The sequence below is a fragment of the Rhyacophila brunnea genome, unplaced genomic scaffold (assembly GCF_057557595.1).
Source record: "Rhyacophila brunnea isolate RB1 unplaced genomic scaffold, BYU_Rbru_1.0 scaffold_23, whole genome shotgun sequence".
NCBI classification, from domain to species: domain Eukaryota; kingdom Metazoa; phylum Arthropoda; class Insecta; order Trichoptera; family Rhyacophilidae; genus Rhyacophila; species Rhyacophila brunnea.
Window position 1 is genome coordinate 18365244 of NW_028232893.1, and position 16210 is coordinate 18381453.

Sequence of the window (16210 nt, forward strand, 5' to 3'; positions counted from 1 at the left end):
ACCGTGATTACGTTACATTCAGTTACTTCAAAACAACCGAAGAGCTTAGGCTTATTAAATTTAAGACTCTATCTTGCTCTATCTCGCTCTATCTGATATAATACGACCGAAGCCGCTTTAACCACAGGTTGACTCATCCAAAAAGTATCTGTTCCACCTTCGTTGCGCCAAATCTATCATCCATCCTAAACTTGTCAACATCATAATCGTCCGTTTACCAGCACGTGCCAGCCCTCTCAACATAAAAGGTCAGTGTTTGACATCCTGTTTAAACCCCCCCCCTAGATCCGTATTCCGCAAGCATCTTCAAATTACAATCCATTGCGAAAAGCGCAACCAAAATTTAACGTCTCTTACTATTTTTTTTCAGAGCAATATGGAAAGAATTATTAGGACACAGGAGATTACCACGCCAGGATAGGGGGAGGTGGAAGAAGTTCTTGGAGGAAGCTAGGACCCACACTGGTTTGTTGAGACACTTATGATGGTGATGATGAATAATTATTATATTAGTATCAGAAAAATGTACTAGGCTATAATACTTAATTTTTTATGATTATTTGTATACCTACTACAATCTCTATCAATGTGGTGAAAAGTATTAATTTTACTTACTAAGTACTTTACTTACTATATATATATATTTGGGCAACCGTCTTGCAAAAATACGCCTAGGCAGTGTTACCATAGTGAAATTATGATGCATTATTACGGCAAACCAAATAATTATTGTTTGACCTAAACATTCAAAGTTTAATTTTATTTATTTAAAAAATTCTGCGTTTTCTGGACAAGATTCAAAAATATACCGATAGATATACCGCTCTTCACAATGGCTCAAATGGGTCTATTCTATACTTATCGACCGCTAAAGTGATAAAGTGATAACTATTATCAAACTTGGGGTAGGTTTGTATCAAAATATTAGCACTTATTGTAACAATTACACGAAGTTGGTTTTTATTGTTGCAATAAGTGCTATATTTTAACAGCACCTATGTTGCTGCTGTTAAAATATCGCACTTATTGCAACAATAAAAACCAACTTCGTGTAATTGTTACAATAAGTGCTAATATTTTGATACAAACCTACCCTAAGTTTCATACTATTTATCACTTTAGTGTTCGATAAGTATAGAATAGACCCAAAAGAAGGCTTTAGTGTTGGAACCTTTAATGTGCGTTGAAAACCGACACTATGTCGACAGACGGCAAATATTTTCTGGTCAACGCAGATGTCGCCCTATTCACAATGGTGAACACCATATTACCACTAACATTTGCATGACTTGGGCCATTTTGAAGGCCAGTATAAATTTCGACTACATGACATCCTTAGACAAGGAAAAAGTCCATAATACCTAATAAAATATTACTTACAAGAGAAGTAACTCACAAGTCGCATGCATACCGACTTTATGAATGAATGAGTCGCCATAGTAATTTTATCAGTTTTGAGTTAAATATACCAAGTGATTTTAAAGGCATTAATCTATACAAAGAATAATTACAAGATGAAAAGAACTTTTTATTAACAACGTTTTTAAATTTTCTGTTGAATCATAGAATCATATAAATTTGACTTGACTAGCTTAAACGATCAAAAAAATTTGTACTTGATAGAAATACTGAATAATGAAATGTCATTTCACATTGATTTCCATAGTAACGCACGTTATATATTAATAATTTAGTTGCTAGGACCTTAGACCCCTAGCAACCAATAATGGTATCAAAATAACTTTTCATACAAAACAGAATTAACTGAAAATTAATTCAATTCTACTTAAAGATGGCTAAAAGTATTAAAAAATTGCATTGGCACCGTGTTCTGATGTATTCTAAAAGTTTCAAATGTCTAGCTAGTCGGTAAGTTAGTTAAAAATCGATTTCAATATTTATACCGGACAAACAACTACCGGAAAAATAAGAATACGACCTAAGAAAAACGTTGTAAATAAAAATAGTAAGCTATCAAAAGCCACTTTAAATCATCTGAAAACTGTTGGTGTCATAACTCACATTCTTCAATGAATAATATGAGTTCTGTTATCAAGGCCTTTCTAACCAATCTGGGAGCCATATTTCGCATAGTGTGATGTCTCTCTGCAGCCATAGGAGTATTATATAATATATATTTTTTAAAAATTATGAAAATCGACTCACTTATTCAAGGCAGTTCAATACTTTTCTTCTAATTACAAAAAACAATGCTCTGGTGGTTTTTTGCGATTATCTCAAAACTCTATTTTTTTAATATTATGTGAGTTATGACTCTAGGCAACTCAAATATAAAAACACAAATCATAAAATAATATAAAAATAATTTTCTAATTGCCCCAAGTCCTCTCCTTATCATTAAACATGTTATCATTTTGTTACACTTAACCGGAGCCGTTTTGACGAGGCACCTATCATTTTTTACTTTCTCCGCTTAACTTTTTAACTCGCTCGATTTCAACTCTCTACCGAAAATAACGATTTGTGGTGCAGATTGCAGGGCGACTTTTAATTTCATTAGGGACAGACATTAAGTCATTCTACCATAAATATAAGTCGATTTACTTTTACTGTGTTTATAATATTAACTGATACGCCTGCCACTGTACACGTAATAAGGATGATCAATTGTGTCCATTAATGTTGAAGATAGGAGAGCACGACGATGAGCTTCCTCCAGAAAGATGAACCAAATCCTGACACATAAGGACCATGAATGAACGATAGAAATGAATGACAGTGTTTTTTTTTACCTTGGTGTTACTGCTAATGGAATATCATCAGATTTTCGGCATCATTTGGAATCTGCAAGTAAAAAGAACAATTAAAATGATGTACTTAAGTAAGTATATACCTATATATTGAAACAATGCAAAAAATTTAATATTTCCTAAATTCAATATCATTACTTACTTCGACCTTCGACTCATATGATTAATTTAAGTGAATAAATAATTACAAGATAAAAAGAACTTTTTATATACCATGTTTTTTAAATTTTCTGTTATATAATATAAACTTGACAATTCTATATATTAATAAAAACTTTTTATTGTACTTGATAGAAATACTGAATAAAATATAGAATACTGAAATGTCATGTTGACATTTTATATTGATTTCCATAGTAACGCACGTATATATTAATAATTGAGTTGCTAGGACCCCCTTAGTAACCAACAATAATAACTTTCCATATAAAAAAGAATTAACTGAAAATGAATTCAATTCTGCTTAAAAATGGCTAAAAGTATTAAAAGAATGCATTGTCGTCGTTTTGATATATTCTAAAAGTTTCAAATGTCTAGATAGTCGGGAAGTTAGTTAAAAATCTTTAATCGTCCAATACAAATCTTGGACAAACAAGAAAAAATTTATGCTGGACACACAAGCAAAAATGTGTGCCGGACAAACAAGAATACGAGCTAATAAAAACGTGATAAAATCATAAACCTTTTCTTGTATTCAACGAATAATTCGAATTTAAAATTTGAGAATGGTACAGAATATACATAATTGAAAATATCTAAGGCGTTTTCAAATTATGTATATTCAATATTTATAGAATGTTACATTATCAAATCTTGTGAATTTTTCGTTGAATAAAAAAAATGGTTTATTAAATTATTAGCAAGTGCAAGTACGTTATAACTAAAATTTGGAGTGATCCGGGCGTCGGTTAATAATTGGGACACTTTATTGATACATTTATTTAAAACACAAAAAACGATAAGTACCCAACGTAAACGAAATATCATGTACGAACTACTAGTTAAATTCGTAAATATCTGAGGAGTTTTAAATTTATGTATATTTGATCGAATATTACTTCTTCTTCGCCATGACCTCTTCTTGAATATAATGACCCGGATTATTTATCAACGGAACTCATGAATCGGAGCAACCATTTCAGACATCCAATGTTTGCTTGAATAACATTCTGATGAACTATGTCTAAAAGACAAAACAGAACGGACAACACAGACGGACACCAACCATCCTAATAATTATGACTGTTAAGCCACGTGCATTTGATAATCACTCGTGGATGTGACAGGTCGTAATAAATCTTACACGAGCATCGGTAGTTATAGCTGCAGGTCAGGTATTCATCACTCGGAGTGTCTGGGCATGGAAGTGCTAAGCAGGCGTGACATCTTCGTTAATTTTAACCCCGTCCCTCCCGCTGTCTTACAAATCATAAATAAATTATTGTGAATATTTTTTTTAATTGACATATACAATTTTTCTGTGTTCGTCATTTCCCTGTGAATTATTGATTAAGACTATAGGGTATATTATGTAACACAACTCACTACATATAGTAAAAATGCTATGTATTTAAAAAGGCTTTCACCCCACAGTATAATACCCGATTCTCTTATATTTTTTGAGCTGTTTTATCCCTATACGTAATCAACTCTACAGTGAACAAACGAAAGCAACCCCCGTGAAATTCAAAATAGTAATTTTTCCTTACAGCAAATTAGAAACGGAATTACGATATGCGACATTCAAGTGTTCTAAAATGCCAACGGCTTCTTCACATATCATTCTTTGTGCAAGTAGAAACTTTAATTTATACACTGTTATTCGACATTATAACTGTTAAATATATTATAGGTACAAATTATCATTAACTATTAGTTATATTTACTTTTCCGAAAATGGGAATTTAAATTGACTGCGTACAAGAGTTCCGAAATAATGATTTTATCAAATTTATAGGGTGATTTGGAGCTCACAACCAGTTCTTCCTAACTTTCCTGCTTCATGAAATAGGAATGTTACCTGCGCACATATCTATCGCTTTTCTTAAACAGTTAAATTGACATATTTTTCTTATTTTATTTGAAGTAATAATCGAAAAATTTTATTATTTTTATCTTACTTAAAACATAGAATGTTAAGAAATTGAATGTCGATATTCATTAAAAATAATTACGAAGATAAAAATAACAGTTATTAATATATTTACGCTTGTTTAAAAGAACACAATTTATTGTTTTTGGGTTGATGCTTGAATGAGCTACTCGTAATTGATTATCTAAATTTTGAATTTTGAATTCTTGATCGTGACCATCGATAACTAAAATTGCCCCCAGATATAATATGTACTGTCAAATGATACAAAGGTATATCGCATTTCCTCCGAACGAAACCCCTTCCATAGTTAACCAAAATACAGACAAGATAATATTTCTGAACTAAATTTCGAGGGCATTCTTCAAATATATAATATCAATTAATAGTCAATCGCTTGTTACATATTAGTTGAGAAGCTCCGCTCTAAGCATCCAAATAGAACGGTTTTTCAAAAACACCCTTTTTTAAACAGAGAATTTGAAAATACTTATGTGGCATAACCTATTGGGGAAAAAAATAAAAATTATGGCACTAGACACGACTTGAACCTACTTTAATAAAAAATGTTACATTCTCCGATATTGTGAATTATTCATTGAAAAAAAAACATTTACACTATTTTATTTGGCATGCCATTTTAGTCATTTGGCAGTCATTTCATGAATATATCAAAAAATGTATATATATTATTATAATATGACTGGTTTCTTATTTATTACTTAAATAATAAAAATAATTGATTATGTTAGTCCATTATTTCGGTGGTAACCCTGTCGTAAAATTAAGCCTGAAGTAAAGTTGCACAACCCCACTTTCCCCTTTCTCGAGCCTTAGGCCATCATGACGTTCAAGTACCATTGGATGCCACCTGCGAGATGCAATTGTAAGGTTAGGCGCACACCGTATAATAAACATTGTATATTCAATAATTGAAACCTATATAGAAAAGTGATTGCAATGAAAAAAACAATTACTAATTCCATCTCTCAGATAATAATTTTTGTTTTTTAAATAACAGTTTCCCGATTAAATTACCATTTTAGCTACTACACGAGGATATGGGTGTCCACAGCATGGAAGTTATAATATTAACATATGTCCTTACACTGGCTCAAACACACATTGAAAAAAACAATATTCATTTTCTAAACTCACTAAAGCTCAAATTACTGGCAGATTGCGTCTGGCCCGATAGTCTGCCACGACTGTCAAAATCTATTCTCTATGGTTTTCAAGGATCGGGAGCGATCGTGAGTAAAATGGGATAATTTCTATTTTCCGACGTCCTGATCCAAGCGAAGATTGCCTAGAACGTACGAAGATATCCAAACACCGGCCACTAGGTTTGATAGCTCAGTTTTGACGTAAATTTGCGCGGGAATACTGTTCAGTGTTGCCACCAATCCAACGAAGAAATAGTTTTCGGCCAACCTATATTTTTAATAATGTCATCGCTATGTTTATTTTAAAACAATCAAAAACAAGGACCAACGAGATTGAATCGTTGTGTGTTATTGCAAATAGTGTAAAAACGTTGACCACGACGGTCGGCGTGGATCGTTGGATCGGGTTGGGTCTGTCCGTTTGCCAATGTAATTAAGCCTTAACATGTGCTATTTTGGTCTCGAAAGACTTCTGAAAAATTACTAGTAAGATAAATAATGTAATATATTAAAACGAGTGGGATATTTAGCCCGAGGCTCGGCGATAAGGAGTGACAGTAAAGTTATGGTGAAACATTCATTCGATCGTGATAGGCTATTTATTGAACTCCTCATGATTGAAAAAATTCTGACACTGAGTATCCCATGCCTATAGGTGAGAAATGCATTTTAACATAACAAATATTACTGAGGTAAAAGTTCTTATTTGCACGTAGTAAGTGTAATTTGTATATATGTAATGAACAATATTATTTTCGCCGTCAGCGTTTCTCACTGAGTAAGTACTAACGGATACCGCTGACGGCCTCTGAAAAATGAATATTAGTATAATTAAATAATATTTTCGCGATCGATTCGATGGATTTTGGTAACAATACTTGGTTCTCACTCTGACATGACTCGTTCATCGCCACATAGCCATACTTGAGGACGCGAATACTTAGATAGGCCGGTCACATTGTTAGATGCGAATGATATAGAACTCTCTTACAAAGTTTATAAAGGAAAGGCTGAGTATAACCAACTGGAGAGAGAAAGAGAGAGAGAGAGAGAGTACTCGGGATATTGATTGAGAAACGGGCTGTCTAACAAACTAAACATTTTAAAATACCTTATTAAGCAAACATATAAATAATTAACTATGAAGGTTTACACATTTGTTTCTATTTTTTACTGCGAACGGTAATTATTTACCTTTACTTACCGATGTGCGCTTAGCTTTATAATTGCAATTGATGTACTTGCATAGAAGCCGACAGCCGGCGCATCCAAGAAAACACAGGAAATGGTTGCATTCTTCGATGCACTTATAACTTTATGCCGGCTTTATACTATTTCTTCTTACTTCACGGCTTATTTACAACTGCCGCGTTCTTTCTCCACTTTTAAAGTTGCAACACCACTATTGTATACACATTGTTAGATTCTCTTACTTTCTAATCAAACAAAATACAATTTATCAAATTATTGGTGCGCGCTACTGTTTGACATTATATATTTCTTTGCGCCATAATTCGCTGGAATACACTTATACAATTTATTCCCTTTAATATTATAAAACACGCATTTTCTGAGTTTCCAGCAATCCATAGTAATTAATATTACATAATATAGATAATCAGCAGACATCTGAATCATTTCATCGACCAATACATATTTAGGGAATAAGCAAGTTTGTTATAGATAAGGGAACTCGCGAGAAAATTCTAAACATCAGGCAATTTATATAAAAAAAAAAATGTAGTAATGAAGGGTGGAAGTAAGCTGTTAAGATACGACATAAATAGTGCACACTAAGCTTTGTCAGCCCCTTTGAGTACATATTTGTTTTCATTGAACTAAGAATACAATGTATAAATAGTGTTTGTTAGTTTTTAAAATTCAATTAAGACCCGCTTAATCCAAGCCATAGTAGATAATAGTAAAAAAATATTTATTTATCAATAAAATATTACATAAATCTATATCATTAAGCCATAAGTGCATAATTTTAGTTATTTTATTGATAGATAGATGGTGTAGGGCCTATGTATTCAATTAAAAATAAGTAGCTATTTGCCAACTGCAACAGAACCGGTGTAGGCAGACCTTAATGGATTTTAAAAAAATAGCACCATCTGTAATAATATGTATTCTTAATTTAACGAAAACAAATAAGTATGACTGAAAAAGTATACTATTTTTGTCGGATCACCCATAGCATACCTAAACTATTGTGTTTTGGTTTAAGAAGGGTCTAATTGAATTTAAAAAAAAATAGCCAGCACCATCAACAAATAATTGTATTCTTACTTCAATGAAAACAAATAATTATGACCGACAGAGTTTAGTATACACTATTTATTTCGAATCTTGACAGTCTACTTTCACCCCTCGCCATTGCATTATACGATAAAATTGATGGATATTACAATATAATAATAGTTGTGTCCTGGTGTCAGAATCTTTAATGATTTGTTTATTTTTAAACTAAGCGTCGTCTGCTTCGTGGGAAACCACCACTGCTTTAAAAAGTTGTAATATTTGTATTCGCTCCTACATTATAGTGTTCTGCTTCTATGCAACGCATGACCTGCCTGACCTCACGGAATGTCACTATCTTTTTTTGTAGATATCTTTCTTTAATATGCATAATATTTACGTGAAAGAGTACATTTTTATTGGCTATGAGCGTTATGCAGAGTTGTCGATGTTAAGCAGCCATTCTAACACGAATGTGTCACGTGTTCTCTCTCTCTTCCACTTAAGGGTTCTAAAAATAATATTATATTTTTTTCTCACGGAATTAGTTCGTCGAAGCTGACTTCTTAAAGTTAGGTGCATATCTTAGGAACTTACGCGCCTAAGTATAGTTCTGCATCGCGCTCTGTGACTTAACTGCCTGATGCAGAAACATTTGTCTTAACTAAGATTTCCTCAGGACAAAACACTATGCACAAACATCGTCCTTAGCTAAGATCATGTTGTCTATGGTTCACCTCGTCTAAAATCTTCGGTCGTTTTTTCTATTGAAAATAATACCATATTGAAAAATTCTCTTTCCTATAGTTTAGGTAAATTATTTTATAATTGTTAAACGATGACAAAAATATGACAACTGCACTTTATAAATGCAATAACTATAAATACATATTACTATTTAATTATAATACTCTTATGTTTCCATTGTAAATCATTATACGTGATTCTACAGGCACCGCAAGATATTTTTTTAACATGGTAACACTCTTGTTTCTTGCGCGGTATCAGGCGAACATAAGTTGAGAGGGGGAGGGGGAGAAAAGAATAGGCCTGTCTATCCATTGAAAAAGTATCGATACATGGAATGGGTATCGTACCGAAAGAAAGTATCTTCCTTTAAGGAAAAGATGGCCCACTCAACCTGAAGCGGGCCCCCACTCCCCAGGCCAGGATTTTTAAGTTAACTTAGAGTTAAAAGCAATGTGGCGCTCAATATTAGCGTTTTCAAAATGAATGCTGTATTTTGAAAACGTTACAAGTCACTATTGTGTTATAGTCAAAATAGTGAAAACAATCCTATAGGTATAAAAATAAACAGGTAGGTAGACGTAAAATATATTATTTTATAGCAAATGCTAACCGTTGTCTTTAAAAAAAAACTACTAACATTTGTGTATTTAGGTAATATGAAGATTTTTGCAACTTATGTCACTGTTTTTTTAAAATGTGTCAAGCAACGTTTTCGAAATACAGCATTCAAATGGTGTTCGAGGTAAAATTAAGGATATTCACTGTATTTTTAGTGATTTTGTGTATTTTTTAATGTATCTCTATATTAAAAGGTCCGCAGTCCCCATTCACTGCGGGCCATTTAATTAATATTTAATTATCACATTTAAATAACATGCTAATTATATCTAATGTCCACCTGATGGGCAACGCAGTGAATGGGTCATTTTTATAGGACCCGGGTCGATGCCATTGGTGAGTGTGCATAGTGTCGCAAAATAAGATTCAAATGGAATAGTACAAAACTTAAAACCATTATAATTTATATCTATTTGAATTACGGAGTTGTCAAGTATCGCGACATACGATAATAAGAGAATGCATCGTATTACTATTGGTAAATTTTAAAATCGTTGAAATAAATAGTGCGCAGGCGACTTTTTTAGTATTAGAGCAAATTTGTGATGTGTGTTTATCTCACTTATCTGATTGACCCCCAGGCTAGAGCCCTGTTAGCCCTCCGCCTTGCGGGGGACATGTTTGTAAATATTTTTGTCAAATTATGGTTGTTTGCGAAGGATTATTTATAATTTTATTATATATCCATCGTTATCGAAAGAAATTATCAATAGCAAAATATAGATGTATCTTTCATAAAGTATTGGTACTTCAAAATATCGATATTTTTCTTATGGTCCTGCACTCATGCGTAATACGGAAGGGTGCGTGTTCATAACAAAAGTAGTCTATGGTTAAGGATTCCTTAACTCTATACTCAGGATTGTCTATAGTTAAGTCATCCTTTTCGGCGACTTATCTTTAGGAACGATTTCTTAGATTCTACATGCGGCTCTAAGACTATTGATTGAAACAAATATACCTACTTTCGAAACAATATCACAGTTTTCTTTTAACTTTTCTATGTCCTTGCATAGTTTCAAATCTCAGTTAATTTAGCATTTATTTATGTATACTCTTTCTTCTTCATATGTTGGTATAAGTAACTCAGCATCGTATATGTATTAAAGAGTTGTGATGGGAAGTAAAAAATAGAGATGGATGGGTCTCGCTTTCTCCGAACAGCGCCCAGGGCGTTTTTCGTGATAGCTCGCTCCTAACCCGTCAAATCACTGTCGACTTATTCAAGAATATTAATGTCAGAAATATTATTAAATAATCTACTATTTAATTAACTATTATTTTTATTCAACGAATAATTCACACAATTTAAGAATGTAGTATTTTTTTATTGAAGATACATAACTTTAAAACATTTTTGAGAAATATAACTTAATACACCCACGGTGGCCGCGCGGCATAAGCGTTGGACTATCATGCCGTGGGTCCCAGGTTCGAATCCTGGGTCTGGCAAGTACACATATTGTTTTTCAATATGTGTGTGAGTCAGGGTATGGACCTAATAGGTTGAGCAAGTGGCTGACATCCATTTCTCGTAAAAAAAATCTGTTAATACAAAACCTCTACTCTGTGGAGGCCCATATGATCCTATTAGGATCGGACATGGTCGAAAAAAAAAATACTTAGGTATTTAATGCAATTTAGAAATTGATTGTAAGAACTGCATGTTAATTTCGTTACAATTAAATAAGACACACATAGCCCAGCAGTCATAGCACATGGGCGCGAATTTCAGTGGTTAAATACTTATCAAAGATGTTTTATTTTTTTACCATTTCAGTAGAATGAGTTTATTAAGGATAACTTTATTGTGTTCTGATGGATCAGTAACAGAAAAACCACAAATGCAATCACACTACGAATTTGTCAAAAAACTCTTTGAAGCAATATAGAAAACTTAATAAACTAAATTATAATAATGAATATGACCTTAAAAATAATATGTAATAATAAGATGGGATCCATTAAAAAAATTCACATTTTATAACATTTCTTTTTTAAATTGTTGGTGTTGGATGTCCCACTCGGGGTCACCATTGTGGTGTTCGATATGTGTGGGTTATCACTTTGGGAGTCGTCGATGTGCCGTAGGTTATGGTGTTGAGGATGATGACGAAGAAGTCGAAGATGTATGCAGGAGCGAATTTTATTAGGCATAACGGTTGGTAGAATAGTATGTTACAGCAGTTATGTTACAATACTAAACTTATGATAGGTACGGATCCGAGGTCCGCATCTAGGTACAACCAGATGTTGGGCGATGCGATATAGAGACTGCGATAGTAACAGACTGGAAATATATATTCGAGTGATATTTTGATAAATCATTATTCGTAATTTATAGAGTCGAAAGTAATACCTAAACATTATATTCCAGTACATAATTATATTGAACGAGTCAGCGGTTTAAATACGACTAGCTGTGAATTTTATTTATTATTACAGTCATAATATAATATGATACTATGGGAATGGATATTAGACTACTTTTCCATTGCGATACCGTATTTAATATCGCCAATCAATCTGCTGATACAGGTAAACAGTTGTTTACCGGTATATGAGACCCTGGGAATTTATTATTGCGGTCGAATAATTTGATACATTAAAAATAGATATAATGATCAATAATATACTGACAACTACAAAATCATAAGTTTATCTGTGACTTAAAATATAAAAATATTTTTCTTTTAATGTTTTCAGATACATATTTATTAATTAATATAGTTTAAATTGTAAATTATCAAAAAATGTCTCAAATTGCAAGCTTCATATTTTTCCGTTAGGTGCCTATTATAAAAGAGGTATATTTTCATTAGACGTTTGAGATGGAGTTAGTAGAGAGTTGCGTTTTTTGTTATGTTCCTCCATTTTTTTTTAATGGCCAGTACATATTAGATATTTTGTGTTTAAACAAAACTAAAGCGACTAATACAGTTCTGTGTTATTTGCATTTGTATATTATAATGTCATAATCCTAAAATTAGCCGATAAAGAGAAACGAACTGCAGAGAAAATGTGTTTGAAGTGTGATGCTGGATGCGATTTGTGAAAGATTTATTATGAATATGTTTCTAATTGACTGGTCATCTCCTTGACAGTAATATTCTGTAACCATTAGTGAGACATCTTTTATAAAACATGGACGTTTAGAGGGTCATACCCACCTGATGGCAATAATGTAACGAAGCCGCAAGCTGAGCGGCGTGTATCAAAAAAAATTAAAACCGCGACACAATCTGGGTTAATAATTTTCGGACTAGATCGATAAAGCAGATATCTGCACTGCCGATTGAATTCGCACAGATAATACTGTTCCATGCCGATATTATCGATTCGAATCTTAGTTTAAATTATACCATTACATTATTATTTTTAGTTTATCTTCACTTTAATTGTTACAATCAATTTTTAATTAAATCATTACACTGTTATAATTGTAGTAATATTTTTTTTAAGTGGCGAAAGCAAAATATGTTTGAATAAAAGCTCTAGACCGGCGAGAGTGTTGTTTATTTCAATATTCAATGAATGTCAGAATTTTATCGCAGATAACATCTGTAAAGGGTCTTGACTACCGTGTCCGGAAACTTGTACGTATGCGGTTCGCCGTATCACACTTCACCGTGAAATTTTGTATCGGAAATATATGGCCGTATATCAAAGACAGTCCAACCTCGTTTTCTATTCTAATAGGCCATCCATGGACTGAAACCGTATGAGGTTTCGAACCGTGTGCCATCCTAAGCTTATCTTTTCTGTTCACGAAGATATATTTTCACATAGTATTTATTATAAGCATCTGATCGTATCCGTTTATACCATACACTTACACTTACAAAATTAGTGAAAATATATTTTCATGAACAAAAATCATAAGCTTAGTATGAAACACAGATCTAAACCGCATACGGTTTCAGTCCATGGATGGCCTCTAAATTCATGTCTAAATAAAAGACGGTTCTTGTCGGTTTACACTTTACAAGAAGCCAGCAGCAAACAAATTTTGAAAATAGCCGATATACTGGATTATTTGTTAGGTTAGGTTAGGTGTGGTTTTCATTCTTGAATTCATGAATTTTGACAAAATCAGCTATGAAAATTGAATTAATATTCATATTGAATCTAATAAAACTGGAGACCGTATAGTATACGGTCATCTCTTTCCGATAAGAAAGCGTACGGCGAACTGTGCCACGGTAAAATGTGTTATGTACAATTTACATATTACGACTACGCGGTCTTGGTAGTTTTGGAAGTTACGATATATAGGTTTATCGAATCGAGACATACAAGCATTAGCTTGACAATATTTACTTTTAGTGAATCTTGCGATAAATAAATAAAGAGTCAATTCGTAGAATTATATTTCAAAGTAACCTTACTTTTATCAATCAATATCAAATTAAGATTCTTATTGACTCATATAAAATTTGAACATTACTGTCTATCTATCTATGTATGTCGATCTCAATGCTATACGCCCATCTCTGTCTGGTTCTGGTATGACAGCTCACTGTGAACTACGGTGAAATGTAATACGTACAATTTCTAGTTAGAGTTAAACTCCCCGTTTTTCCCGCCCGCTGGTCTAGATATAAATCAAACACTTTTGTCGGTGCATTTTATTTAATGAGCTACCTAATAATCAATATTTGAAATCTCTTCACAGGTTAAGATAATCGTGTCATCAGCGGAAGGTTAACATCGTTAGCTGCGGAAACATAACAATGTCGATGGCGAACAGACTGCGACGTTTGTTATCGTGGATCAGAAAGTTGCATCGGTGTCGAATGTCTTGGGAACCGAACCTGGAACCCGCGGAGCGACGAGAACCTCTGCGCCAGGTTCCCACGGAGACTGAATAACGACTGTTTCGCGTAGTCTTCTTACACGGCGTCCAGAAAGTTGCATATTATTTGAAACGTATTCTTATTAACTTAATTACCAGAGTACGACGCCGCATTGACTCTAGTTTCAACCTCCACGATTGGCATTAGTGAAATAATTCACAGAACAGATAATAAATAGAATTCCGATAGGCTATAAATATAAATATATACCAATAAAGTAAATTTTGACGCAGGGTATTGAATGTGGGAGTGTCCTACGAAAATGAACCACGCATTATAGACGTGCAATAGTGTGTGTAATACACCAATATTAAATGAGTGCCAATGCATAAACCAAGAGCAGTTGACAGTATTCGACGTATGACGTGTTCTTGACACGTGTTTACATTTAACCCGCATTCTTCCTTACTCGAGATCGGTTGCCTGCTTCTCCTTACCCGTTATGTATTTAAGATCCCATTATTTCTGAGTTCTCTAGTGGAATTCTACAGAAGTGTTTCCAGTAGCAGATAATGAGATTAACACCACCCTGATAGATGACCGTCTTATAATATTGATATTAATAAATTCAAGACTGCTAAATAACAATCAATTTTTTGACAGTATTTGTGTGTAACTAGATTGATCGGATAACTAAACTAGCATAACGTGCATTTGTCTGCTTGAATATATTCTACAAAAGTAACTTCTCAATGTGTCTTAATCGTAAAATGTTCAACCAATGTATGCTACTAGTACTCGCGTATACGTTGAAAATATGGGCTTTTTAATTGAATAGAAATCCACAAATTGCGAGTAACGCAACGTGGCATATTGGGCATAACGCAGAAAGGCCACAAAAGACACAAATGGTTAAGGGATTCGACAAAAGATATGATAGAGGTCACTAAGTAGATGAAATGGTAATATGCTGTATCAACTAACAAATTCACGCTTGGTATGCAAGGGGCACTGAACGACCACAGTGACGCCCTAAAGCCCGCCAAATCAACGAACTCATAAAGTACGGTAAAGTTGAAGAAGGCCTTCGTCCAGCAGTGGATTTACCCCGATTGATTATGATGACTTTTAACAAAATTTAAGTTCTTTAAAATTGCGTTTATTTCTTAAATTGACGGATTCGCTATTTTCTAATCTCTCATTAACCCTCAATGCTCTTTTACCTCACCGTTACACATAATATGACATGAAATATATTATCACTTCTCCAATTCTACAACTCATTGTCACTGATGAAAGTTTTGATGTGTCAATTTTTTCCATAATATATTTTTGTTCCCCTTTTCAAAAGGTTTCGAAGTAATTGTGTATCACTGAGTATTTGTTGACCTTTGTATTTCGAACTTTGAGATTATCTAAAAATTATGTTTAATAATTACAATATAAAAAGAACTTTGTATATACAACGTTTTTAAATTTTCCGTTGAATCATATAAACTTGACTTGACTAGCTTAAACCATCAAAAAAATTTGTACTTGAATAATACTGAAATGTCATATTGATTTCCATAGTAACGCACGTATATATTAATATTAATAATTTAGTTGCTAGGACCCACTTAGCAACCAATAATAGTTTTACGGATTTCTTCCGAAATAACTTTTCATACAAAACAGAATGAACTGAAAATGAAATCAGTTCTACTTAAAGATGGCTAAAAGTATCAAAAAAATGCATTGGCATCGTGTTCTGACATATTGTAAAAGTTTCAAATG

At 33.0% G+C, this 16210-nt stretch overlaps 1 protein-coding gene across 1 annotated transcript in view; it reads right to left on the reverse strand.

Annotated features, from left to right (window-relative positions):
• Window positions 1–16210, reverse strand: part of LOC147069625 (uncharacterized) — a 174572-nt gene that overhangs the window by 123530 nt on the left and 34832 nt on the right. The window contains exon 2 of the mRNA XM_085950384.1: window positions 2754–2805. The gene's annotated coding sequence lies outside the window, so the exon portion shown is untranslated. The remainder of the gene's footprint in view (window positions 1–2753; window positions 2806–16210) is intronic.